Raw genomic sequence first — 16,742 nt, forward strand, 5'->3', positions numbered from 1 at the left:
GGTAAAAAGGCGATAAAGTTATGTTTTTGACTCAACCGTAGTGGAGTCGGCATTTATTGTCCGTACTTCCCGATATTGCTATTCGTACTTTTAAAAACTTCAAGTTGTACTGTTACACCACTGTCCCAGGTAAAGGGGATGGTAACAGGTTGGGATCCCGCTAATATGTTTAACCCCACCACATTATGTATGTGTGTGTCTGTCACAAGTCAAGAGCCTGTATTTCAGTGGTTGTCGTTTGTTTATGTGTAAAATATTTGTTTTTCGTTCATTTTTATAGGCCCGTTTACGTGACGTATTATGGTATATCCGGTTGTCCGTCTGTCCGTCCGTCTGACAATTACTCAAAAATGCTTCACTGAACCAATTGAAATGAAACTTTTTTATATGTATTGACGTGAGCTCATTTCGATTTTCATAAATTTTGGATTCTAAGTTTCCGAGTTTTAGGGGTTTTATTCATAAAAAGGGGGAATTTCCCAGTTTTTGGACAAGAACTCAAAAATACTTCATGGGGGCTCTCGTTGGGGGGTTCCGATCCCGGATCCCGCTTACTGTTTTGTCAAATTCCCGTATCCCGCTTCGCTTACACTATGTACGTAAGCAATTCTCATTTTTTTGTCATTTCGCGGGTTCCGCAAGACCTCATTTCCCGTTTTCACGCCACAATAATTTGCTTTTCACGTGTCACGCTTAAAAAAATTCGGCAATCCCGCGTCACGCTTAGACCCCAATGAGACCCACTTCATGGGGTTTACATGGTATGGGCTTTGCTCATTCTTGAAGGCCGTATGGGGACCTATAGTTCTTAATTTCTGTGTCATTTGGTCTCTTTTTATACGACCGCAAAAAAGTCAATAGAAATCTATGAAATTTTAAAACGAGTTTTATTTTGATAACTATTTACACCACAGGATCGATGCCACTGCTGGTGGACGTTTCGTCCCCGAGGGTATCACCAGCCCAGTAGTCAGCACTTCGGTGTTGACATGAATATCAATTATATGGTCATTTTTATAAATTTTCTGTTTTCAAGACTTTGAATTTTTCAAAAAACTAACGATTTTCTTACCCCAGGAGTAGATTACCTTAGCCGTATTTGGTACTTTTTGGAATTTTGGATCCTCAATGCTCTTCAAATTCGTATTTATTTGGCTTTTTAAACTATTTTGATCTGAGCGTCACTGATGAGTCTTATGTAGACGAAACGCGCGTCTGGCGTATAAAATTATAATCCTGGTACTTTTGATAACTATTATGACCGTAAAAGGAAGGTTGGAATGGATTTTGGAAGAATTGGTCCCAACAGTTTAGGAATTGGGGGCCAATAGGGGCCCAAATAAGCATATTCTTTGTTTTCGGACTATAACTTTAGTTTAAGTCAATAGAAAACTATGAAATTTTGAAACAAGGTTTATAAAATTGAGAATGGAAATGGGGAATGTGTCAAAGAGACAACAACCCGACCAAATAAAATAACAACAGCAGAAGGTCACCAACAGGTCTTCAATGTAGCGAGAAATTCCCGCACCCGGAGGCGTCCTTCAGTTGGCCCCTAAACAAATATATACTAGTTCAGTGATAATGAACGCCATACTAATTTCCAAATTGTACACAAGAAACTAAAATTACAATACAAGACTAACAAAGGCCAGAGGCTCCTGACTTGGGACAGGCGCAAAAATGCGGCGGGGTTAAACATGTTTGTGAGATCTCAACCCTCCCCCTATACCTCTAACCAATGTAGAAAAGTAAACGCATAACAATACGCACATTAAAATTCAGTTCAAGAGAAGTCCGAGTCTGATGTCAGAAGACGTAACCAAAGAAAATAAACAAAATGACAATAATACATAAATAACAACAGACTACTAGCAGTTAACTGACATGCCAGCTCCAGACTTCAATTAAACTGACTGAAAGATTATGATTCCATCATATGAACATCAGGCACAATCCTTCCCGTTAGGGGTTTAGTATCATACCATCATAACATATATGAGAAGAACATAACCCGTGTCATGCCAACAACTGTTTTTAGAATAAATGTGTTTAGTTCCGATGCAAAGACCTTATCAGTGACTCAATATAAACGCCAAAATATGCAATCTTTAATGACTTGACAACAGTATCGTAATTATATCCCTTCTTTATAAGTCTATTCAAAGGTTTTGTAAGTTTCTGAGGTGAATACTGACACCTTTGTGCTTTATAAAGAATATTTCCATAAAAAATTGGATGTGAAATACCTGAACGTATAAGAAGTCTGCATGTTGAGCTATATTTACGAATGATGTCTTTATACCGATGATAAAATTTAGTAAATGTTTTGACTAGTTTGTGATATCGAAAACCCTGGTGTAATTATTTTTCAGTAATACATAAATTTCTCTCGTTAAAATCTTAAACATTGTTACATACACGAGCGAATCGTACAAGTTGAGATATATAAACACCGTAAGATCATATCAATTTTAAATAGTCATAGTTTGATTAGAAAAACCAAGACCAGGCAACAATTTAAACCAGATAGAAAGTCATCAAAATAATGTAACTTCATGCCCTCATTTTTTTTAATCAGTGAAAGTTTTGGCCTGTATTCTTAAACCTTTTCATGAGAATGATATTTATATCAACTTCATATCCACGTAAATCCATTTTGAATATTAACTAAATAACTCATATAAAAATAATATTGAGGACATTTGCATTTGCAAGTCAGGCTGCTAATTATTGTGCAATAGCAAGTGTTTTCAATTGCACAGTATTACGCAATAGCAAGAAATATATAATTGCACAATATTGCGCAATAGCAAGACATTTTCAATTGGAGTTATCTTTCTTTGTCCAGAATAGTAGTTGAATCAACTTAAATCATTGTTTTATACAATATACAATGGGCCATTCCAGTTAATATCTGACAGGTGGGGATGGATGGGGAGAATTTTGTTTATACGTATCAGAAAAAAACCCACGAAAAACAACCTACCAGATCGATAAATTAAGACCTATCAGATGTAGAGTTTCTGTTCATATTGGGTGGATGGGCTTTCATGGGGAAAAACGACCTATCAGAATTTTTTACTGCAAGGATTGTACCCATCAGAATTTTGAATACAATACCAGATAATGCATGATACTTAACTATCTACATTCAAAAGCACCCATAAGATCTGACATAGGCATTTGTGTAACCCCTAAGATGTAATTATTTTAAATTATTTACTGCTGCAAGACCCTCTAAAGTTTTTTGTTTATAAGTGTACGTGTCAGATGAGAAAACCCAAATTTTCACCCCTAAGATGTATAAATTTTACACCCTCAGAAAGGACTATCCAACCTCCTTTAGCAGATATTAACTTGAATGGTCCAATGTATATTCACTTTTACTACCAACTGATAAATTAAAACAATCTATACTATTCAGTGATAACAAGCACTTTTTTACATTTTAATATTTTATGATGTATTTAAATGAGTAGTTATTGTTGCAAACTCCATTAGAAATTTGAATTGAGATCAGTTTTAGAATAAGAAAAGGGGGGGGGGTCAATTTTTCTCATTTCAGATTTCATAAATAAAAAGAAAATTTCTTCAAACCTTTTTTTAAGAGGATTAATATTCAACAGCATAGTGAATTGCTCAAAAGGCAAAAAATTTTTTTAAGTTCATTAGACATTCATTCTGTGTCAGAAACCTATGCTGTGTCAACTATTCAGTAATCCCAATCAAAATTCAGAGCTGTATCCAGTTTGAATGTTCTGTCCATACTAGCCCCAACTCTTCAGTGTTTGACCTCTGCGGTCTTATAAAGCTGCGCCCTGCATCTGCATCTGGTTGAGAGCTGTCTCATTGGCAATCATACCATATATATTTTTTATATATCATCAGTTCTTTCGAAAGAAATATTCCTTCATAAGCTACAACTTGCACAACGCAGATTACCGGTACGCTCATGGTTATGATGTACACGATCACACGTCATCTTGTTGCTACCGGATGTACCATCTACCACAATTCCAAATTAAAAACTTTATCAAATATTGCCATTTATTACCATTCGTATATTTGAATAATTGAAATGTGTATATACTAGTAATGTATATTGTATTTTTATGTATGAATGTTAACTGTATGCATTTATTTTGCTTGAGGGCCTCAATGAAAAGTAGACAACTTCTATATTCAGGCATTGTTCTCTGCATATTTTTTTTTGTACATATAACCAAGGAATTGTATATTTAAATTCCTTGATATAACTAAATATTCTTCTTCTTCTTTATTTTCAGAAAAAACATCATATTAGTTTTAACAGAGACATATAATACATTATATTGTATTATATTTCTCTGGTTTTAATTAATAGGCCACGCATTCACCAATTATTAATCATCTTTTTTTCACATTTGAAAACTTTTAAAAAGAATGAAAATTGAAATTTAGCGGGAAATATTGATTACCTCCCGTGAAAGTGATATTTTGTGAGAAGGACATTTTGGCCACCAGACGAAAAGTTGGCGCAGGAAATAAAACGAAAGTGAAAGAAGCGTGTTTTTACAAGTTTACCGGCATAAATAGTTGTTTTGATAACAACATTTGTAATTGGGTTCTGCTAAACAGGTAAATATACACCACCAATAACCAAAACCTATGTAATTACAAATCTGTAACCCAGATGTGCATTTAACTGCAGCATACATAGTTTGAAATGTCAACAATCTAAACGGTTATTTTAAAATTTACAAATATGCATAAACATAAAGTATGATAAATCATCTGTTCACTTTCAACATTAATTAGCATAGGTATTAATGATCATTGAAGGCTGTGCAATCACACTTTTGCTCATGGACACTGCCAGTTGTCTGATTGGCAAAGTCCGTGGAACATACTCATGAACCATGTCATGATACTGTACCACAGCCCACAGATCTGTCATATCTAGTAATTTCAAATATTTATGATGTCTTGAAAGTAGGAAGGCATTCCTGTCAAAAAAAATAGCCTTTCCAAACTACACATCTAGCTAGAAAGTTCAGGTAAATATATCATTCTTATTTAGATTAAAGATTGAAAAAAAGGGGGGGGGGTAGGAGGGGTCCTGATCAGGAATCCCAGACTAAAACATGAAATCATGAGGTCCTGAATTTAAAATTTTAAATCCTGCCATCCCGAAATTCGAAAAAAAAAAGAATCCCTGCACCGCAAAGGGTCAATCCCAAATTCTTAGCTTAAAAACACCCAATCCCTGAGCCAAGATAAAGGTCCTTCCTCTCCTAAGATTGGGGATACCATACACAATTATTTAATTTATCTAAAATAACATACTTAACTACATCAAAAGAGGTGGGTTTTTTTTATAGCTAAAATTTTAAAACGAAATATAAGAATAGGATATTTCTTAGTTTGAATATCCTTTTGATATCTGTGCCATCTCTTTTTTGACTAATGTATGAGGATGTCAGGTAATGGGGGCACCTCTATGAGGAATAACGGTTATTTTTTCGTGCATGACGATAAAATGTACACTTTCATTGACTTTCTTGTAGACGAATCACGTTAATTTTTTTTCCAAAAATAATCTAACAATAATTGTTTAACCTTCTTTCTGCCATAGGGCCGATTTGGCCGATGCAGAAACAGTACATTTGACTGCCAAGGATAGGCCCAAAGCCGATGTTGTTTTCCCCTGTGACGTTGTTCCTTGACGTCATAGAGGACTTGCAGTGCCCTGCGAAGCAAGCTGGCTTGGAAGGAAAATCAGCCGTTGTTCAGAGTTCTGCTACTGGGCTCATGGACTTTTCTACTGTACATAAGTGCCATATTATAAAATATAAGCAGGTCCTATATCAATCTGTCCTTTCAGTCCACGGTGTTGACCCAATGTATAAATATGGACACAAAACCGGAATGTATAAATATGGACACAAAACCAAAAACTCCCAAAAGCCCAAAGGGAGATTCATGCTCGTAGAATAGATTGCAACTTCAAAACCTCTTTGAGTTGTCCGTAAGTGGCCTGTTGTAAGTCAAAATAGTTTTTTTTCAATTGACAGTCCCTTCTTCTCTCCTGTGTTACCGCTTTTATTAACATATCTTTTTGATTTCTTATGCGTATTGTAGTAATGAATCATTTCAAATGTCTCGAAAAAATATTTTAGAAGTTAAATTGAAAAGAGAATTCTGTTTTCATTGAAAATTAGGGAAACAATTTAACAACTCTCAGTTTTCAATTAAAAAAATACTTTTTCCTGTATGTGACTGAGACACAATTGTTTTCAACTGAAACAGAATAAAGTGTTTGTCCAATTAAAACCAAAAAATAAAACCGGTTGCGTCCGTGCATTCGCACCCCAACCTCGACAAAAATAAAGGATAAGGGACAATTCTTCAAATTTTACATTGATATGCTGAGTGATTGATTTAGATTAATTATATTTAACACGAACTGTGTCTTATATTTCACAGGCCCTGAGCGTATAAGACACGGGTCGATAACGGTCTCCGAATTTGGAAATTTTCTCAAAAATTGGCAAAAAAAAAAGATTATTTAAAAAACAAATTTAAGGAGCATAAAACACTTCAATTTTTACGTCATATAACTAGTATTTCTCACTTTCTTTGTTTTTGTAGAGGAGTTGCTGTTCAATGAAATTGGTTTCTTCCTTTAGTAATATAGGTTCACTATAATACCGATTTTTTAAAATACACCGTGTCCTCAAACATGATATAATTGTCTATTTATGCGTGAAAAATATAATACAGTTTCTCCTTATTTTTCTAATCGCATGCACTTTTAAAACTGTGAACATCAAATTAAAGATTTTTTAATACTAAAATTCTTAATTTAGAATCGTTTTGTAGTATACGTATTGAGTTAATCAAAATCTATGACTAGTTTGTGCATATACTTAGTACTTATCTTTAATATTTAAACAAACGTTTTGAAATCTGTTTTTCTCTGCAAAAAGCGTTTTACTTTTTAAAGGACATACATTTTGTACCTCCGAATTGATTATTCAAAGTAAAGTTCATGACCTGTAAAGAGAACACGAGAATATAAAATGTTGTTGTCAATATTCATAGACAGACATTTTACGACAGTCATAGTTTAGCATCAGTATCACAAAGAATATTTGGATAGGGTACAACATGAACTGATCTGACAAATATGATCATCCAACGGTATTTTTAAACCTAATGTTTGTAAAGAAATATATATATACGGATACTGATTGAATTGCATTACATTAAGAAACTTACATTGATTTTTCTGATTTAAAATTGCTAAAAGTGGAGCATTATCTCCCTTTACTTTAAAACCTTCATTGGAATTTCCTAATATTTCATATCTTTGTTATAAGCATAAAAATTAAAGGAGGTGTGAGTAGTGGCATAGAAAAGGACTGAAATATATGTGTGTTAGTGTGTGTGGGGGGATGGAAAAAGAGGAGGCGCAGAAACAAGAAATGCATAACACACTTCTAGAATTGCGGAGAGGACTTGTCCTGTTTATCCTTTCGTCCTTCATATATGCATATGTATTTGCCACTTGACGTTAAGCAGCCATCCTTGAACATATTTGGTCGGGTTCTTGTCTCTTTGACATATGCTCCATTTCCATTCTCAATTTGATCATCAACTAAAAAGTATAACAAGACAATGAAACAGTGCCTGTCCGTAATTGTAGGAACTCAATTTCATGCAGTGGTAATTTTCACAAATAAATTTATATTCTCAGCTCTATCATTCACCGAAATCAACGAAATACCTATTTTCCGTGACAATGCTTGATATTATAGAAACAGTTTTAATTATAGGCATGCGGAACAAAATCTGAAAAACACAACAAACTTTCCAAATCCCTAAGTTTTTTTATTGCTTTTAATTTTTTCTTCTAAAGTTTGACAATGGAATTTGGTACAAAAATCCGAACATTTGAGTTAAATAAAGTATATTACACATAGTGTTTGTTCTAGAACGGGAGTCCGTCGTGAATTTAAAAGTGACGCAAAAGACGTCACACTTCTACTGATGGCAATCGAAGTAAAACCGTGAAATATTTAAAACTTAATACTGGTGTTGTCACCATAACTAATTACGGTTTATTTCATACAACACAAACGATGAATTTATTCTTCAAAATAATTTCCAGGTTTTACTTCTTTAAAATGGGTTGTGAAATTTTTTTAAAATAACATTAAGGCCAAAATATTGGCAATGTGGCACATATCTTCTTAATACCAATAAAGTCAATGAGGCTATCAGCTTTTACAAATACTAATAAATTGCAATTAACACAAAAAGACTGAACAAAATAAAAAACACAAATACAGTAAAAAATTCGACACTTGAGAGTGATAAATCAACAGAGCAGACAGCTGTGGTGTCATCAAAACGAGCAATCATATGCAGACACCATGCACAATAGCGTGACGTTATCAATTGTTGTAAGGGTTGCCATGGCGCTGTTTGATAACGTACTAAGCCGGGCTGATTCTTAGCAGTCAAAGGTAAAGCGTGTTCCAATGTCATGGCAGTCAAAGGGTTAAGAGCTTTGACGAAGCATAATAAGGATATTTTGAAGAATCATGGTAAAATTTCCAACAATTTGATGCTAATGGTAGTTGAAAATGACCGTGTGAGGCCTGAAGGTAAAGGGCATTACTACCCTCATGTATGCCTTGCTGTGCATTTTACTGACGTATGTCACTCTAAGTTTTGATACATAATGAAACATTATTTGTACTGCCTGTTAAATTTGTATTGCCTAAATGTAAGGAAAGACCAACAGGGTCAAAATTTCATGTTAGCAAATTGTCAATTTGTAACTTGAAACTGTGTAATTTCAAAATGCTAAATTCGTAAATCATGTAAATTGTCAATTGTAACAGACATACTCTTGATAATGTCTGGAGTACATTTAAACCCAATGAAATCAAAAGCACACATATATGTATAGCCTATGTGGTCGAGTGGTCTAGTCTGTAGGGTAAAGTGCAAGCCATTTTGGTGCCACCATATTTCAGTAGCACGAGTTTAAATCACTAGCAAAGGAAATAAAAAAAAATTGCTAAAGCAAATTTACAGATCTAATATTGTTGGGCTGATCTTTAGACGAATATGTTTCCTGATTTAGAGTAATTTCTCACAATTTGAATTGCTGATATTTTCCTAATAAATTTCAGTACAATTTTTTATAATGTCAATTGGAATTATCTCCCTTATACCATTGCCTTAATAAAAGAAAATGCTTTGACTTGCATTTTAGTCCAACTTTTTATTTAATTTTTACAACTTTAGATTAAATATTTAGATATATCTGGTAGATATTGTCATAATAATTGAATTTGAACATAATTATTTGTTGAATATAACAAAATCAGGATTTTGGCCTCAAATTTCAGGTTCATCTGATGAAGGTATTTGACACTTTTTAAACACTTGAGTGTCTACTTCAGTCAATTCAATTAGTTTATGTGACAGATTTGAACTGTTTTCATGGTTTTAGTCATTACAAATGTTTTTCAGATGGTTTTTGTCAACAATGAAAGTGGCCGCTTTCATGTTTAGTCTCAATCTTTATATATGTGATGTATTATCATCAAATACAACTTTCATTTAAATATTATAGTAAGAATAAACACAAATGGGACCACTTCCATCATGTCAATTTAAGATGGAAATCATCTAAAAATTAACTCAATGCTTAAATTGTGAAGATTTCAGTACTAATTTAGCATGACTTCATGATGCTAGTAACCGATATATGTATGGACCATAATTTGCTATTGGGCTCCGTTTCCTATAACTATAGAAAAGTGATAAAATGTGAATTACTGTAAGAAAAGTTGTAACTACATCTAAAGATGCCATTATTTTTATCAACATACAAGTGTATGCTACTCTCCCCTAGAAAAAAATTTGAAATATACGAATTTCAAAGATTCTACAACCGTATTTTTGTGTCGTTTCTCGCGTTACTTTTTGCTTCCGAAGAGCATAACGCTGACTGATTTATAGATAATCGTCACGGGCAAATTCGTAACTTTTGCTTTCAAATAACAAAGAACATGGACCAATAAGAATAGTGAGAAGAAAATGCCGAGAACTATAAGTATTTATGTAGCAGATGTAAGAACAGTGGCGTGACTTTTGTGTCCGATTTCGTAACGCAAATTTTAGATGATGTAATCTGCTTTGTTGTAATAGAATTCTTAAAAACAATATGCAAATATGAACTCTCGCAAGATGTTCAAACAGGTAAATCAGAGATGATTTACATTCTTGTTTTGATCTTTGTAATAATTAAGTAAGAAAATGACGTTATCGTTATGCGTTACATTTCACACGAAACAGAAGTCCAGTTATTTATTAAAATTGTTTTTGTCCTTAAGTTCTAATCATTTCCGGTCATACGTGAAACATGTGACTAACATGTGATAACGCCAGTACGGCCAGATGTATGAAATACTAGGTCTAAACATTGTTTTTGTTTCCAACGGGATGTTAGCAAACATAATCTGTAGACTTGTTTCGTCTTGTTTAAAAAAGGAAAATACAATTGTCAAAGAGATTGCGCCGGTGGTCTGTTATTTTTCCTATGTGCATAATGTTACATATGATCCTGTGTGAAAAAAAATGCCCAATGACTTGACAAAATCGATTTCATATTTGACAGACGTTAGAACACACTTCGTTTCCCGATAATGACGTGAAGAGTCCTTGGAAAAATCAATCGAAATTGCGTCTCTTATCATTGTACCAATGCTCGTTGGATTGATTTAACTTCAGCAGTAAATATTACTGGATATTTTAGGTGAATAAATATAATTTAATAAAAAATACATGTTAATATACCGTTACACTTGGAATGTACAAAGTTGGCATCTTTGTTACAGTTTTTAATTAATATTTTTTATTAATGTTCTGCAAACACTTATCAGAAACGCAATAAACTTGTCAAAGGAGAAGTAAACTTTTACCATGCATGACTTGAAAGGAAGTACTTTATTGATTGTAGCCTACTAAAGTAGGTTAAAATGTGGAAACCATGTAGATGGTGTACAGGTCACAAGTATCACATTGTGCCTATTTTAAAGATTTTAATTCCAAGTTAAAAGTTTTTTTCTTTACTGGATTTAAAGAATGTTACATTGCCAATGATTTGGAATAAATTGTATATAACTGGAATATCAAAACCAAATATAAATACATTTTTTTGGCTTAAACAATAAGATACAACGATTATGGTATCCTGTATCAATGAAGAAAATATGGAAAATTCTGAATAAATTGTACTAATTGTTTTCAAAACAAGCACATGTTTAGGAGTCTTATAATACTGTTACATTTAAGATGGATTTTAAGAAAAAGTATACTGTTCAGATTATTTTAAGCAGATTTTGCAATAAAATAAAACTAAAAAAATGCTTTCGGTTTCTTATAGATATAGGAAGATGTGGTGTGAGTGCCAATGAGACAACTCTCCATCCAAATAACAATTTAAAAAGTAAACCATTATAGGTTAAAGTACGGCCTTCAACACGGAGCCTTGGCTCACACCGAACAACAAGCTATAAAGGGCCCCAAAATTACTAGTGTAAAACCATTCAAACGGGAACACCAACGGTCTAATCTATATAAACAAAACGAGAAACGAGAAACACGTATATATTACATAAACAAATGACAACTACTGTACATCAGATTCCTGACTTCCCGTACGAAATTATAAGGCGTATTACGCCTGGAAATAAGGCGTAAACCAGGCGTAAGTGGTAGTTACGTGTCTAGATCCAAGCGTAAGGGAGCAGGAAACGTAAATTTGTAGTCCTGACGGGCGTAGAAAAAAGAAGTTAACCTGGCGTAAATTGAAATAAGCAAGGCGTAAGTTTTCTTACGGGCGTAAATAGAAATAAGCAAGGCGTAAATTTTCTTACGGGCGTAAAACTGCTAGTATGGCATAAATAAAAATACCCATAATGCTTTGTGTTAAGGATCATGGGATTTTTTTTCAAAATTTGGCTCTTAGATTTTAGTTTGCAAGAGTTGGACACATGGCAGCTTCATATATTCAGGGATAATTTGCTTGTTTTGTGCTTTTTGGAAGAATCTGAAATTGGAAATACTAAATCAAATAAATTAATGAAAATTGTGAAATAAAAGGAAAGTAGTAATACATGGTAAATAATAATAATGTGAGTATAATTAAGTATTATGTTCTATCAGAAATTTTGAAATCCCAAAACCTTTATCCTTGGATAATTACATTAAAATCTTTTACTTTAAGTTAAACTGTAGTATTATCATTTATATTTTAGTTCAAAAGACAATAATTTTCAAAAACAACTTAGTTAAAATGCTACTTTCATTTCAAGAAAAAGTAATGGTCATATTTCTTATTTAGACTTAAACTTATTTGAGCCATTGTCTTCATGAAATGTATGTATTTCTATATTAGCTTCTTCAATGGTTAATATTTCAAATTTTTGTCAAACAATAAGAAAGTTTGTATCAACTACACAAAAGTACACAGCTAGGTTAATACACTGAAATAAAATAAGTGTAGTATTATGTAAGGATATTACGCCTGGTTAATTTATTGACCAGGCGTACTCATTTGCATATTACGCCTATTTTTTTGGTGAACCAGGCGTACTCATTTAAATATTACGCCTAATTTTACGCCTGGTTTACGCCTTAGTTACGCCTAATTTACGCCTGGTTGACGCCTGGTTGACGCCTGGATATGCATTTTGTAAACACTGCAATGCCGCCAGGTTAAAGTATGATTTTTACGCCTGATTTCCGTGTCATATACGGGCGTCACAGTTCGTACAGGTTAGGACAGGTGCAAACATGGTTTCCTGTCAGGTTTAAAAAAAACTTTAATTTAACATTGAAAATAGATTTTAAATATTAACATGAAGCAAGTAACACTAGTAATGGTGTTTATTTATGCCTTTTGAAATATATTGTGCAAAATAAAGAAAATAAAGATTGGTTTTCTGTTTGGTTTCATGTCACGTAAACGGTGAATCAAAATGTATTAATTTTTTCTCGAAAAACTCAATTGTTCCATTCATACTATTCTAACACCAACTCAACCCACAAAATAAAAGTTAAAATTTTAGAACTTATAAAAAAGGATACAAAAAGAAACCAAAGGCCGAATACCAAATTATGGTCCATATGTGCATTGTATTGTAAAAAACAGCGGATATTTGTGTAGCAGAAGTATTCTACTTTCTAATAAATAGTTAAAAGTTTACATTATTTTGTACATTGTAACAATTTTGTAAAACTGCTAAAAAAGGGGTCTTACTGAACCTATTCCTTCGTTACACAGTGACTGCAATTGTCATAATATGGAATTTGTCAGGCCTCAACTGATATGAATTTTATTGAAACAATACATCCTCTTATCACACCGCATGTAAATTATCACTTTGTGATACACTCATGTGGTGACCCTGACCCCTAGTAAATTTCATAGGGGGTTCATGATGCATTAGTGGTGACGTCATCGTTTAATGTTGTTGTGTTTCATTGTTAATTTTTTCAACATAACGCAGCAGAAAAAGTCTAGCGTTTGATAAATTCTTTATAAAGTATTAGGACAATTGCACACTGTGTATCTAATAGTATCCAACACAGTCAATTTCCACTTATTATATATACTGTGGATTCATTAATATTTGTTGGATACCAATTTTTGTTGATTTTGTGATTACAGGTGAATACTTTGTTTATGATGAGATTTTTGTTCTCCTAATTATATTTGTGACCCCAATTACACCATGTACATGAAACATGGAAACGTGATACTGTAAATCCAGAACATTCCTAGGTTGAATTTTCTGGTCTTTGTGTTGGTTCATTTGGTTGTCCCTCAGTCCGTTCACTTTAATCTGAAGCAGAACAGACTGACTGAAAAGTTTTTTGTCAAGGTAGTTTTTGGTGAAGTTAAAGTCCAATCAACTTGAAACTTAGTACACATGTTCCCTATGATATGATATTTCCAATTGTAATGCCAAATTACAGTTTTGACCCCAATTTCACAGTCCACTGAACATAGAAAATGATAGTGCGAGTGGGACATCTGTGTAATCAGATGGACACATTCTTGTTATGTTAAATATCATCAATCAATATTAATTTATAAAAAAGTAAAATTTAACTTTTATACCAATTACAGCTTTTTCACTGATTTCAAGGTTCACTGAACAAGGAAAATTGCAGTTTGAGCAGCAGGCATGTTTTCTGTGGAAATGTATTCTTTATTTATTTAAACAGTCTAAAATAGAAAATACTCATTCAATTGGAAAATATGAAAAATTTCACAGAAATTACCCCAATTCGGAAACATTTCTCAGATGTAGATAAGATTTAACATTATTGGTTGTTGGGCAAATTTTTTAAGGTATGGCCGACAAAAGGCTAAGAGTGGCTACAATATTCATATACAGAAGATTTGTAACTTTGAGTACTAAACATGCTAAAATCCCTATATAATATATATGAACTAACCATTTACAGACATGAAGCATTCAATAGACACTTTATAGACAAGATCAAATTTAAGCTACTTAACCATGTTAAATATCTGACATTATTTAAAGTTTATATCTTAAAATCTTGTTTGCTATCACATGACAATTAAACGTCAGAGGTGTTGATAATCTTTTCTTTATTGCTTTTCTGTAGATTTGTACCATGATTTTATCTTCTATGCTAAGACCTATATTTCAATATTAAACCTAATTTTAAATCAAAGAAGTACATGCACTTGTAAAAAGCAAGCCATAAGTTTTGTAAACTTGAAGTTTTGAGTTTACGTCATATACTACACTCTCAATGTCACAATTTTTATGAACACACAAGAGTTTCTGGTCCTATGCAAGAAAAACTATATGCAAGGTACATGATTGTAAATTTAAATGAATTAAGAATTACAATTTGGTTAAAAAATTATTCCAAGACAGTTCATCCTTGAGGTGGATCAGAATACTAGTAGTCAAAAGCATCATCTCAGTTGCAAATTTATTTCATTGTACTTGAAGAAAAATTCTTTGTTGACTGTTTTGGTAATTACTAACTAAATCCTTTTAAAAGGCCAATTGATCTTTGTAAAAACCTGTTGTACATGATTCTGTGTAATCTGTCTCTGTTTTTGATATTTCTTTTTAATTTATTTAAGAGTTTGTCTCATTGGGAAAAAGATGAGATTCTAAAATATGTGCTCTGATCATAAAATGAGTATTCCATTCATGCATTGCAAAAAATATACAAGGGTCAAATAGGTATCAAATTCAATCATGATTATAACTATAAATTGGTTAAAGGTAATTGTATTTCACCTTTCAGACTTGACCCTAAATGGTTGAATAAAATTTAATGTCAGTGGGTTGTAATAATATACAGCCATACACTATCATCTGATTGAGATTATTCAGTAAAATCAAACACTAGCATCTTAATTGTAGCTAGACTGCACTGAACTAGCTCATTGGGCATTGGATACTTCCACCAAAATTTCATTCATAGGTTTAGTTCTCCTGTCAGAGTGTTCAGTACTCCTGTCAGAGTGTTCAGTACTCCTGTCAGAGTGTTCAGTTCTCCTTTCAGAGTGTTCAGTACTCCTGTCAGAGTGTTCAGTACTCCTGTCAGAGTGTTCAGTACTCCTGTCAGAGTGTTCACTACTCCTGTCAGAGTGTTCAGTACTCCTGTCAGAGTGTTCAGTACTCCTGTCAGAGTGTTCAGTTCTCCTTTCAGTTCTTCTTTTAGTGTTTGGTGCTCAATATGTTAGAGTCAAGTTTAACTTATTCAAACCACATGTCAGATATCAAAATGTTCACATTTTCTTAAACGTGAATTATGAACAATTCATAAATCAATGATGAAGCTCTTTAAGGAATTAAAATGAATTTAAACTGTTTAATTTATCCAGTTATATCATCTATTACAACATTAATTCTTTAATGAGAAAAATAAGCTGGTTTTTAATCAGATTAATTCAGTTTCTTTTATGTTTAATAGAAAGAAATTAATTGTATTATATTTTTTACCATTGCTGAATAATGTATTTAGGAATATTAAAATATATATTTAACATTGAAGTAGCAGTTAATTTGTTGCAAACAATAGTAAGTTACAGCAAAGCTGTATGTAACTGTCCTTATCAAGAGTATTCAAGTAGGTATTGAAAAATTGATTGGTTGTTTGTTGTGTAACCGTAGAGCATGGTTCTACATACAAAATCATCTTTGTCTCCACCAGGACTCGAACCTGGGAACTCTGTGTAACAAGGCAGCGCATAAATCGACTGAGCTAAAGAAGCACTTCATCAGCTTAACCACTTATGGCTGACTAAGTATTTACCACATGTTCTAAGGGAAGTAATCCTTTCACACTTCCAAGAGTCATCATACCATTCTGATACTCACACAATTATACCCTAGCTAGAATTCCTCTCTAGCCACCATGGGTTTTTTAGTTGGGCGCCAATGTAACTGGAGAGCATGATTCTACATACAATCATCTTTGTCTACACAGATGTACTTCCCTAGCTCAACCGCTTACAGCGGACTAAGTATCTACCACATGTTCTAAAGGAAGCAATCCTTTCACAGTTGCTTAATGTCGAGTGGCAAATATTTCAGAACAATTTAGAAAAATAAAATCTTACGAATTAATGGAAGATTTATTCTTCCATTTTTAAATTAAGACAGTTTACAATT

The 16,742-nt window shown here is 32.9% G+C and overlaps 1 protein-coding gene across 4 annotated transcripts in view; it reads left to right on the top strand.

The window, feature by feature from the left end:
* Positions 1–4,493: 4,493 nt before the first annotated feature.
* Positions 4,494–16,742, top strand: part of LOC134693659 (uncharacterized) — an 82,916-nt gene continuing 70,667 nt past the window's right edge. For all 4 annotated transcript variants that reach the window (XM_063554543.1, XM_063554542.1, XM_063554547.1 and 1 more), the window contains exon 1: positions 4,494–4,620. The gene's annotated coding sequence lies outside the window, so the exon portion shown is untranslated. The remainder of the gene's footprint in view (positions 4,621–16,742) is intronic.

This window comes from Mytilus trossulus, chromosome 12, assembly GCF_036588685.1.
Source record: "Mytilus trossulus isolate FHL-02 chromosome 12, PNRI_Mtr1.1.1.hap1, whole genome shotgun sequence".
In the NCBI taxonomy this organism is placed as follows: domain Eukaryota; kingdom Metazoa; phylum Mollusca; class Bivalvia; order Mytilida; family Mytilidae; genus Mytilus; species Mytilus trossulus.